The following is a 13,694-nucleotide window of genomic DNA, read 5'->3' on the forward strand; positions in this document are numbered from 1 at the left end:
TCACAGGCATACAGCAATGAGGTCAGCACCACAGCTCTGTAGACCTTCAGTTTGAATCAATCTGATATCTCTTCTCTCCCATACTTTCCTTTGGAGCCTCCCAAACCCTGAGCTAGTTCTGGCAATGCATGTGTCAACCTTATTATCAACATGTACATCCCTAAAAAGCATATTGCCAAGGTTAGTGAACTTATCCACAGCATTCAAAACTTCTCCATTTGCTGTAACCAATGGTTCCACATATGGATGGTGTGGTGCTGGCTGATGGAACACCTTTTTTTTTCAGGGTACCTCTGCAGATAGCTCCTACAAAACCTTTGAAACTTTTTAAGAAGAGAGAGATTATATACCTTTTTACTTACAGTTTCTCAGGAGTAAGGCTTTGGTTTGCCCTTCCAATTAATTGATGGATCAGAAAATTCCTTTTAGGAGACTGTCTCAAGTAATATAGAAGGATATGCCAAAAATAACACATACTTGGGCAGAAAATTATTTTAATACCCTAAGTACGCAAGAAACTCATTAACTATACCTGATGAGTAATTAACCACAATGTGACATTTAACATAGGTAGATAGGGTTCATGTTAGCCAATCATCAGGAAGGAGAGCACTTTAATTAAAATTAGTTCTGTTACTGGAAGGCAGCCTTGCAATAGATAATATATAGTCAGTTTATTCTTACATAGAATTCAGCTATAAAATTGGCTAAATTTAAAAAAAATCTTGAGATGGTAGTTACTTCATTCATACTTAATCATTGCTTAAAATGAAAAAAAATGCTAAGGAGAGGGAGAGTATGAGTCATTGAACTATATTATGACTTTTACAAAGATAGTGGTGATGTATATCAGGTGTTATAGCATATAATCCCTGGTAAAGTTGCCAGACATCCCTGATTTATGAGAATGGCTGCCACTGACTTATTTTGTTCTCAGTTATAGTATATCTTTCGGAGTATTCTTGTCTACATTAGCATGAGAATTAAGAATTGCCAGAATAATTGTGAAAAAAACCCACAAACCTCAGTGTATCTATCTATTTAAAATACCTAGCTATCTTCTGTTTAAATGTGTTATATAATATAGAAATTTAAATTTAGGGGGGGAAAAACATGGCCTCCACAAAAGCAATTTGTATCAGCAACTAGCTTGTAAAACTTCAGAGGCTAATGTCAGGGTTCCTGTGGCTAGGTTCCTTGGCTAATAGTAGAAAAGACAGGGAGAAGGATGGGGAACTTACAATTTTCTCTCCAGGATCCACTTTCTGCAATGGGAAACAGAATAATTGGAATATTGCCTGTTTACCAGCCCTAATATTTGAAAGACTTGGGTTTATTTTTGTGGTAAGAGTACCTCATATTGCTTAAGTCCCCAACCATGTGAAATAGGCAATAGAATGTTAGGTCTAAATACTCAGTTATTACATGCTAATAGAAATCCAGGCTGGCAATAGTCAGTCAATACACATTTATTGAGCACCTACTATATGCCAGGCACTGTGCTAAATGCTGGGGATACAAAAAAAGGATGATAGACAGTTTCTGCTCTGAAGGAGCTCACAGTTTAATGGAACAGACAATTTGCAAAAAAATAACATTTATGAACAAGCTATATACAGAATAAATGGGAAATAATCGATTAATAGAAGGCACTAGAATTAAGGGGACCAGTATAGGACCAGTAAAGGCATTTAATTTGAAGAGAAAATACATCAGAATCAGTCTTAAATCCATTCTCCACATGAATATATTCTTCTACAGACTCATGAAAGGATATGCCTTTGTTGAAAGAAACAGGATAAGTAAAGTGGAGGGTGAAGGGTAGCTGAGTAATACAGATGATAGACACATGTTATTAAAAAATCTAGGGACCAGAGTGGAGAGCATTTGGATGAAGATCAGAAGAGACTTCTGGTCAAGATGGTGGAGTGAATAGAAGGAAAATAGCCCAGTTCTCACTATCTACTCCAGAAACAGATCATCATACCGAATAGTGATTAAGAAATAAAGTAAGAAACTATGGTACCTTCAACCCTTCATTGTTCTGCAGAAAGGAATGCCCAGAAACTTTCAGGAACTAAGGAGGGGAACCAGCAAGAGGAGCTGGGAGTGGAAGCAAGTGTAGCACTCACAGACCTTCCATCTTCAACAGCCTTAGAATGCTCCAACCAGGAAGCTTCAGAGTGGTCAAGTAGTATAGGAGCTCTGGGCCCAGATGTGAGGATGGGAGTTGGCACAGAGGTAAGGCTTCTACTAAGAGGTCAGAGATTAGTCTACACTTCTTTTGGACTCTAAAAGTTTGCAAAAAGCTGACATGAGTTGCCCCTGATAGTCTTAAAGACCTCAGTTCTCTGTACTTGGAGGATAGAGGTGAGACTAGGCTCTGCCAACCCTTTGTGCACAGCAATCAATTCTGATTATATAAAATTTAGAAGTTTTTTGCCCAGACAAAACCAATTTGGTTAAAATTGGAAGAGAAACAATCCACAGCAGGGTGGTGGGGGAGGGGTGTGTGTGTGGGGGGGAACTTGGTAAATAATTTCTCTGATAAAAATCTGATATCCTTCATATATGTGGAGTTGTGATTAAATTTATAAGAACAGAACCATCCCTCAAAGGATAGATGGCTAAGGGATGAATATGCAGTTATCAAAAGGAAGAAATTCAAGTTATTAACAAACATATAAATAATTGAATAATCACTAATTAAAAATACAAATTACAACAATTCTTAGTTTTAAACATGTCCATCAGATTAACAAAGAACAAAAAAAAAGAAAATCATAATTGGTAATGGTGTTACCGGAAGAAAAGCACAATAATGCACAACATTTTGGTGAAGTTGTGAATTGGCCCAGCTTTTCTGGAAAGCAATTTGGAATTCTACACCCAAAGTCACTAAACTGCACATATTTTTTGAACAATAGGAAGGCCTCTACCCCAAAGAGATGAAAGAGGGAAGAGATCTATGTATACAAAAGTCTTTTGGGAAGTTTATTTGTTGTTGCAAACAACTGGAAAATAAAGACATGCCCATCAGTTGGGGAATCCTGGACAAATTATTTATGAATGTAATAGGATATTATTAGCATATAAGACATTGTGAAAGGGAATGCTTCAGGGAAACCTGGCGAGTCTCATAGGACCTGATGCAGAGTGAATTGAGTAGAACCACGAAGACTATTCATACAATAAACACAAATAACTGAAAGATTCAAGACATTTGGTCACTAAAATGACTAGCCATGAGAGCTGAGGTGATGGTCTCAAGGTACAGAATGAAATATACATTTGCAGATGTGGCAAACGTATGAATTTGTGTTGTTCAATATGCAGGTTTGTTACTAGGGTTTTGCTTTTTCCTTTTTTTAGAATTCAGTCTTGTGTTTGGGGAAGAGAGAACTGACAATAATATCCTCCTGCCCCCCAAAAAAGAAGGAAAAAGCAGTCATTGAAGCATTTTTAAAAATGCATGAAAGCAAACAAAAGGAAATTCAGAAAGAAATAAACAGGATAGCTTTGAAAGTAAAGTATTTATTATATACTTAATAGAAAAGCAAGTTATACGTAATAGAGATTCCTGGTTTTGTGTACAATTCTTATTATCTACTCTGCTTGGCATAGGGACATGTTAATTTTATTTGGCATTTGTTAAATCCAGGATAAATTTTTTTAAATCTCAAAGGAAGTGGAAACAGAATGAATACTGTTATTGGAGATTACAGACCACCTGGACAAAATGAATAAATAGATGAGGAGCTTGGGAAAATAGATAACAAGCCTGACATAGATTATACAGGTAATCTGCTGGCACTTTCTCTGCCAAAAGCAAAGCAAATTATATATAAAAATTTTCTTTCAGTCAATCAATCAACATGAATGAATGAATGAAAGAATGAAAAAGCATTTATTAAGTGCTTACCATATGACAAGCATTGTGCTAAGTACTGGAGACACAAGCCTCCTCACCCCTCCCCTCCTTTACCCTCTCCTCTCCTCTCCTCTCCCCAAAGGAAGGTATATTTCGATGGCTGAAGGGACAATAGGTCCCTGCCCTCCTAGCACAGAGCGAATGTAAATACTGTATAGTAACTGTTTCTTTTTTGGGCAGGACCCTTGAGGATCTTCCCTTGCCAGTTTGATTTTTTTTTTGAGTTTTTGATTAAAGGGGCCATCCCTGATTAACTTCTTAAAGAGGCTTATTCATTGAATGGACATTACCTCACTCAAAGTGAGAACCTGAAAAGACCTTAACCTGAAAGGGCCAGGGTCCCCCAATGCAGCCTGGGCCACCTCCAGTCATCCTGGTGAATATCAGGCCACTGGACCCAGATGGCTCTGGAGAGAGAGTGAGGCTGGTGATGTTGTACAGCCCTCCCTCACTCAAATCAAAGTCAACTGCAAATCATGTCATCGTTTCCCTGATGTCATGGTCCTTTTCGAGAACAAAGGACAAACACAACAAGGAGACGCAAGCAGAAAAATCTAGGTAGTCTTTGTTCTTATGTAGCTGACATTCTAACAATATATAAAATAAACTTCAGCTACAGAGCAAATGGAAAGGCCTAGAAATCCTAAGGGTGCATCAGAGGGGTGGATAGCAGGACCTAGAGGTCCTTAGGTTACAACAGTAGGTCAAAAGATGATAGTACCAGTGGTTTGCAGAGTGTTGAAATAGGGCAGATGGTAAGCCCTGGTAATCTTCATTAATTTATTAAGTAGGTACTATGTTATATACCACATTGTGCTAATTCCTAGTATATACAAAGTTAAAAATGAAACAGTTCCTGCCCTCAAAGAGATTACATACAACTGAGGGAGACAATATGTCCATAACCAAGACAATATGTTTTCTGCACTGAAACTTTTGCAAAATGTTGGATAAATAAACAGATAAATAGACAGCAAAATAGATAAAAGAATGAATGAATGAATAAATGAATGAATGAGCAAATGAACACACACAAACTAAATTAAGGATGGTTTTTGGATAGAGGGCACTAGCAACTGGGAGAATCATGAAAGGCTGCAAGTAGAAGATGATTTTGAGCTGAATCTTGAAGGAAATAATGAATTGTAAGAGGTGTGTGGTTGGAGAGAGAATGCATTCTAGGCATGGGGAACAGCCAGTACAAAAACATAGCAACTGGAGATGGAGTGTCATGTGTGAGAAGGACAGTTTGGCTAGATTTTAGAATGACTGATACAGATGAGATGGTAATGGGTCTAAAAAGGTAGTTTGACGTCATATTGGAAAAAGCTTTGAATGCTATGCAAGGTAGTTCATGTTTTATCCTAAAGGTGATAGGAAGCCACTGGAGTTTATTGAATAAGGTAAAGATATATTGAAGACATGACCTAGGGTGGTGGTGACTATGTGAGTAGTGAGAAGGGCTAAAACGTGAGAAGTATGAAGTATAAAAGACAAGATTTTGCAGCTGATTGGTTATATGAGGTTAAGGAGATTGAAGAGTCAAGGATAATGCCGAGATTGGTTGGGAACTTCTAATATAATCACCAAACTCTAATATGATCACTTTCTGAAATAATCTCGCCTGTGTTTGAAGCCCTTTCAAAAATATTTCCCCTCTAATTATCAGTTTTCCTGTCAGCTAAGTTTTTACCTGTTTTTGCTTCCTTTTATTAGAGTAGAAATCCTGGTTTCCATTTCTCTCATAGCCAATAGCTTAGCTAGCACAGTGAAAACAAGCTGCCCTTAATTGTTTCTAAAGCCACCATCTGCCCTCGCTACTACAGACTGCCTTCTTTGAAAAGACTACCCACTTTCCAGCAACAACTGCTTAAAGAGGCTATTACATACACACACACACACATATATGTGTGTGTATATATATGTATTTATATATATATATATGTATATATATATATATATATATATATATATATATATATATATATACATATATGTATGTATTTGGCAACTTGAGAGATTTTGAAGGGTAATTTAGACTATATGGATTTTCACTTTATGTGTTGATTTTAAACCCTGACCCTGTGAAAGGTTCAATTATACGCTATTCTTTATATTTTCCTTAAACTTCTTTTTTCCTCCTTGGCTTCAAAGGATCCCTAATAGTCTTTGATTTGGTGTACAGATTGGTGTTTATCTTATTGATACCATGCATTACTATGTAAACCAATGGTATACTCTTTCAGCTTTTGTCTTTTCACATAGAAGAACCCCAGAATTTTTAGCCCAATTCTCATTTGGTAGTCCCTTTACCTTCAAGAATTATTTGAATTATTTTTCAGGAACTATGTTTGTTTGTTTTTTTTTGTCATGAGGAAGCTAGGTGGTATAGTAGATAGAGTGCTGAGTCTGGAATCAAGAAGACTTGAGTTCAAATATGGCCTCAGATATTTAACTGTGTGACCCTTTGTGAAATTGTGACAACTAAACTGACCCCATTTTGTGAAGTCTTCCATTTTGAGACTTTAGTTTTGTTTTCCTGGGGAAATTAGGAGATTGTTCCCGTCCTCCCATCTCAGAAAGTCCCAGAGCTTTCCTCCATTAAGAAATCAGGTTACCCAAACCTTATATCCTGTTTTACACCCTGTTTTTCACTCTCTTTGACTGTATAAATGCAAAATCTGCATTTGTGGTCCCTATGCCTACTGAGGGGCCCTGGACTTAATTTGTTATGTAACCATATGTTTTGCAAATAAATCACATGGCTTGGATTTTTGTCTCCTTAGTTATTATAAATCCACTTGCATGCAACTAAAAAATAAGATACACAGGCAATGGGGCGTAAAAATTTATCTTGCCCTACAAGAAAGGAAGGGAAAAGGGGATGAGAGGGGAGGGGGGTGATAGAGGGGAGGGCTGACTGGGGAACAGGGCAACCAGAATGTAAGCCATCTTGGAGTGGGAGGGAGGGTAGAAATGGGGAGAAAATTTGTAATTCAAACTGTTGTGAAAATCAATGCTGAAAACCAAATATGTTAAATAAATAAATTTAAATTTAAAAAAAAATTAAAAAAAAGAAAAAAAGAAAAAAGAAAAAAAATAAATCCACTTGCAACAGTTTCTGGTGAGCCAGTCAAGAGGTCGAGAAGGGGACCCTGGCCCCTGAGATAGCCTTTCAGAGGAACCATCAAGAGCAAAATGGTTGACCTTTTTACTGAGGCACTTCTTCATGGAAGACTGACCTGGAGGTCAGACTTCCCATCAATCTCAAATTCTTCCAGGCTAAGGTAAACCCCACATTGTTGGGGGAGCACCCTTAAGAGAATGATAAGATCTGCTAGTAGCATGCCAAAAGAAATCCTCCTGGAAAAAAAAAATTTCTTATATTCTAGGACCAGGGGAAGCTCCTGGTTCAACCAGGAATGACTAAAAAGTGTGTTATTGAATTATGTGAAGTCTGGGTTAAAACTAGAAGAGATTCAACTGGTAATCTGTTTTGGCTCTAATATGGCACTTTTCATTTTTACAAATTAAAGAAATTAAGGCTAACCATTGAAAATCCTCATTCACATCAGACATAATACTTGCTTTGATGGGCCACTTTATCTGGTAGACTGTGCTCGACACCCGCTAAACAGCTTTCTTCTTTATATCCTGTCTGTTCCCCTTCAGCTTCTTCTGTCTAGCACCACCCTTTCTGCCACTCTGGCTTTCTATTTCATGCCTCTAAGCACCCTCCTATGCAGGCCCACCCTCCTCCTTCCTTCTCCATCTTACTCCCCTCCTACTGTAACAAGAGATTTGATATCTTCTGAACATGAGGGACCTGCTACCAGTGTCTTTCCTGTCCAAGAAGGGTTTGTGCCCATTTCAACTAACCTGGGGAATTATACTACTCATAAGAAATCATCGACCTTTTATTCCCTCTGCTCTCTCCATATGGAGGAGAGATACTCTTAAATTTGGTGAGGATTCTGGGGCTGTAATAACCCAATTTCAGGCCAATTTTAGGAATTATAACTCTACATAGGGAGACATTATTGATTTAATGGAAACTTTACTATCCCCAAGGGGAAGAACTATTATTATAGACTACAAACAGACAAGCCCCACTGAGTGGGGGAGGGGTACCTGCTGGTTTTACATGTCTTCTTAATTGGCTTCTTCAATGTCTACACTGGAACCCCAACGTCCTGGCCAATTCTACCAAATTACAATAGGTCAGTAAGTCCTTAATCAGGGGCATGGAGGTGTGTGCTGTTTACTTAGAAAATTGGAGTAAGTTCCAAGAAACTGTTGAAGAATAAAATGAAACCCCTAGCCATTTTTATGACAGGCTATGTAAGGTTGCTAAGCAGTGCACAGGGTTAGATCCATTCAATCTGAGAGATGCAAGAATTGTTCATTTGACCTTTGTTAGCCAATCCATGCCAGAAATATGAAAATATTTTCATAAAATTTGCCCTGGTTGGCATGATAGGGGCATTTGTGTGTTTAAAAGCGTTGCCTAATATGTTTATGAAGGGAGAGATAAAGTGGAAGAGAACCCTGAGCAAAAAACTCGGAGAATTTTGATCTCTGCCCAAGCAGCTTCATCTTCCTTTCAGACTATACCAGGAAACCATAGACTATGTGAGTCCATCTTATCAGAGAATGTAGAAAGAATAAAGGGTACCATAGAAGAACCAGGGATGGGGGAGGAGGTTGGCATGAGGGAGGTGGGAGAGGGGCAGGGATTGTAGATTCTGATGGAGACTTTTTAATTTTTTCCAATCTTGATATCTTTACCCCAACTATTCCAGTCTCTACCTCTCCCCACACCAGTGAAACTCATGTCTCCCTTAAAGTTGGTAACATAATTTATAATGGCTTATTAGATACTGGAGCTTCTAATTCAGTTTTTTAAAAATTTATTTTTAGTTTACAACACTCAGTTCCACAAGTTTGTGAGTTCCAAATTTATTTCCTCTCCCTATTCTCCTTCCTCCCCCCAAAGAAGGCATATAATCCAATATCGGTTCTACATATACCTTTACGTTAAATTTATTTACACAATAGTCGAGTTGTAAAGAAGAGTTATAACCAATGGAATGGACCATGAGAAAGAAGGAACAAAACCAAAAAAGAAGAAAAAAAAGAGGCCTAATAGTTTGCTTCAATCTGCATTCAGGCTCCGTAATTCTTTCTCTGGATGTGGATAGCTTTTTCCCTTGTGAGTGTTATGCAGCTGTCTTAGAACCTTGTATGGCTGAGAAGAGCCAAGTCTATCAAAGATAGTCATCACAGATACCATGTGTCTGTAATCATGTAGAATATTCTCCTGGTTCTGCTCTCCTCACTCAGCATCAGATCATGTTAAGTCTTTCCAGGTTATTTTTTTTCGTTATTTATTTATTTAATATTTTTAGTTTTCAGCATTAATTTTCACAATAGTTTGAATTACAAATTTTCTCCCCAGTTCTACCCTCCCCCACTCCAAGATGGCATATATTCTGATTGCCCCATTCCCCAGTCAACCCTCCCTTCTGTCATCCCACTCCCCCCATCCCCTTTTCCCTTACTTTCTTGAAGGGCAAGATAGATTTCTATGCCCCATTGCCTGTGTATCTTACTTCCTAGTTGCATGCAAAAACTTTTTTTTTTGAACATCTGCTTTTAAAACTTTTGAGTTCCAAATTCTCTCCCCTCTTCCCTCCCCACCCACCCTCCCTAACAAGGCAAGCAGTTCAACATAGGCCACATGTTCCACCGTTCCACAATACTCATGTTGTGAAAGACTAATTATATTTTGCTCCTTCCTAGTCTATCCCCCTTTACCAAATTTTCTCCCTTGACCCTGTCCTTTTTCAAAAGTGTTTGCTTTTGATTATCTCCTCCCCTTATCTGCCCTCCCTTCTATCATCCTCCCCTTTTAAACACCTTCCTCCTTTTTTCCCATGGGGTAAGATACCCAGCTGAGTGTGTATGTTATTCCCTCCTCAGGTCAAATCTGATGAGAGCAAGATTCACTCATTCCCCCTCAACTGCCCCCTCTTCCCTCCCAACAGAATTGCTTTTCCTTGCCACTTTCATGTGAGATAATTTATCCCATTCTATCTCTCCCTTTCTCCTTCTATAAATATATTCCTCTCTCATCCCTTAATTTGATTTTATTTTTTTAGATATCATCCCTTTATATTCAACTCACCCTGTGCCCTCTGTCTATATAAATACATATATAATATATATATGTATGTATATATACATATACACACACATACATACATATATATATTCCCTTCAGCTACCCTAATCCTGAGATCTCATGAATAATACACATCATCTTTCCATGTAGGAATGTAAACAAAACAGTTCAACTTTAGTAAGTCGCTTATGATTTCTCTTTCTTAATTACCTTTTCATGCTTCTCTTGATTCTTGTGTTTGAAAGTCAAATTTTCTATTCAGCTCTGGTCTTTTCACTGAGAAAGCTTGAAAGTCCTCTATTTTATTGAAAATCCCTATTTTGCCTTAATGCATGATACTCAGTTTTTCTGGGTAGGTGACTCTTGGTTTTAATCCTAGCTCCACTGACCTCTGGAATATCATATTCCAAGCCCTTCAGTCCCTTAATGTGGAAGCTGCTAGATCTTGTATTATTCTGATTGTGTTTCCACAATACTCAAATTGTTTCTTTCTGGCTGCGTGCAATATTTTCTCCTTGACCTGGGAGCTCTGGAATTAGATGACAATATTTGTAGGAGCTTTCTTTTTAGGATCTTTTTGAGGAGGTGATCAGTGGATTCTTTCAATTTCTATTTTACCCTCTGGCTCTGGAATATCAGGGCAGTTCTCCTTGATAATTTCTTGAAAGAGGATATCTAGGCTCTTTTTTTGATCATGGCTTTCAGGTAGTCCAGTAATTTTTAAATTATCTCTCCTGGATCTATTTTCTAGGTCAGTGGTTTTTCTAATATTTGACATTGTCTTCCATTTTTCATTCCTTTGGTTCTGTTTTATAATATCTTGATTTCTCATAAAGTCACTAGCTTCCACTTGCTCCAATCTAATTTTTAAGGTAGTATTTTCTTCAGTGTTCTTTTGGACCTCCTTTTCCATTTGGTTAATTCTGCCTTTCAAGGCATTCTTCTCCTCATTGGCTTTTTGGAGTTCTTTTGCCATTTGAGTTAATCTGTTTTTTAAGGTGTTACTTTCTTCAGTATTTTTTTGTGTCTCCTTTAGCAAGTCCTTGACTTGTTTTTCATGGTTTTCTTGCATCACTCTCATTTCTCTTCCCAATTTTTCCTCTACTTTTCTAACTTGCTTTTCCAAATCCTTTTTGAGCTCTTCCATGGCCTGAGACCAGTTCATGTTTTTCTTGGAGGCTTTTGATGTAGGCTCTTTGACTTTGTTGACTTCTTCTGGCTATATGTTTTGGTCTTCTTTGTCACCAAAGAAAGATTCCAAAGTCTGAGTCTGAATCTGAGTCCATTTTCACTGCCTGGCCATGTTCCCAGCCGCCTACTTGACCCTTGAGCTTTTTGATAGGGAATGACTGCTTGTAGAGTGGAGAGTACTTTGTCCCAAGCTTGAGGGGTTGCACTGTTGCTTTCAGAGCTATTTCTACACAGCAAGCTCCGCCACACCAGCGCTGGACAAGACTCAGATCTAAGTAGGCTGTGCATTCCTGCTCTGATCTGCCACTTAATTCCTCCTACCAGGTGGGCCTGGGGCCAGAAGCAACTGCAGCTGCAGTTCTGTCCTCAGAGCTGTACCACCTCCACTGCCCTCGGGCGGTGGCCGAACTGCAAACTCCTTTCACTCCCTGCAGCTTTTCCCAGTAACCTTCTCTGTTTGTGGGTTGTGTTTGTGGGTTGAGAAGTCTGGTAACTGCCACAGCTCACTGATTCAGGGCGCTAGGGCCTGTTCCACCTGGCTCCCAGTCTGGTTGGTCCTGGCGCAGCCCACACTGGGCTCTTCTCCCCTCTGCTCCCAGCTCCGTGGAATAGACCTTACCCAGGAACCATCCAGGCTGTCCTGAGCTGGAGCCCTGCTTCCCTCTGCTATTCAGTGGATTCTGCAGCTCTAGAATTTGTTCAGAGCCATTTTTATAGGTTTTTGGAGGGGCCTGGTGGGGAGCTCACGCAAGTCCTTGCTTTCCAGCTGCTATCTTGGCTCCACCCCGCCTTTCCAGGTTATTATAAAGTCTATCTGCTCCTCATTTCTTATAGCACAATAGTATTCCATTACATTCATATACCACAACTTGTTTAGCCATTCCCCAATTGATGGGCATCCAAAGAATTTCCAATTCTTTGCCACCACAAAAAGAGCTGCTATAAATATTTTTGTACATATGGGTCCTTTTCCCACTCCTGTGATCTCTTTGGGATATAGCCCTAGAAGTGGTATTGCTGGGTCAAAGGGTATGCACATTTTTATAGCTCTTTGGGCATAGTTCCAAATACAACTCCACCTCTAATTCAGCTTTGATGAGCAAACCAGATTCTGACTATTTCTACTGAATATCTAAATATTATTGAGATTTTGGGGAAGCCTCAAAGTGTCCCCAAATTGTCTTCCCATATGCCAACTGTTCATCCTCTCTCAGGAGAGCATTCTTTTCTCCTTATTCCCCTCTTTCTGTTAACCTCTTGGGCTGTGATTTCCTTTGTAAACCTAGGACCACTATTTCCTGCTTCTCCAATATATCTCTGTCCTTGCAACCCCCTGAGGACTCGTTCTCTTTGTTCTTTGTATTGGTTCAGAATGCCCAAAAGACCCTTGATGATAATCTGGGGATTCCATCCGACATCCCTGATTCTCTATGGGCAACTTCATCTGTAGATGTAGAATTGTTAAATTCTGCTGTCCCTGTCACCATCAAGGCTAAGGGGGACCTCCCACCACCCATTCCTCAATATTCTTTGTCCAGGGAGGCCACTGAAGGCATCACACCCATTATTGACTCTCTGAGGAATCCAGGTACTGTTGTTCTATGTAAATTACCTTGTAATGCTCTGCTCCTCCCTTTTAAGAACCCCAGGCCAGGCCCTGATGGTAAACCTGTTTGTTCCTTTGTGCAAGACTTATGTGCTATTAATGCTTATGTCACACCCAGACACCCAATTGTTCCCAGTCCAGCAACCATCAACTCCTCAGTTTCCTATGGGGATACTTGTTTTCACTGTGACAGATCTTTGCTCAGCATTTTTTTTCCCAGCATCCCCATTCACCAAGACACTAAATGCCTGTTTGCCTTCACCTGGAAGAACATATAATGGATGTGGATTTGTCTTCCTCAGGGAAGCTCCACCCAGTTCTCTCAAATCTTAATACAACACTTGGCTTCCATTACTTTCAAAGTCTCCTCTATGATTTAGTATGTTTATAATTTTGTTTTAGGTGCCCCATTTGTAGTACAGTGCCCCCATGAAGTTGAGGCCCTCTTTTTGAGACACTGTACTCAAGCTTTCTCTGATCAAAGACTTGCTAGATATGAAGTGACTATTGGGCAAAGAAAGGATGACTCTAAAGTGTTGTTTGACTCTCAACCCAGCCATATTACTCCCTGATATGCTTACCTCAGGGAAGACTCTCCATGACAATTCCTCTGTTGTTGACATGGCCAAGAAGCCTTTCGGTGACCTTTCTTACACCTCTTTGCAGAACCCTTTCCACATGCTATACATTGGTGGGTTCTCTTTTATGAGTGATGGTGTCTGGTACACAGGTGCTGCTAGGATTTCAGACCATGACACTGGGCAGCCTCTCTGTTAGCTGCT

Source organism: Trichosurus vulpecula, chromosome 8 (assembly GCF_011100635.1).
Source record: "Trichosurus vulpecula isolate mTriVul1 chromosome 8, mTriVul1.pri, whole genome shotgun sequence".
NCBI lineage: Eukaryota > Metazoa > Chordata > Mammalia > Diprotodontia > Phalangeridae > Trichosurus > Trichosurus vulpecula.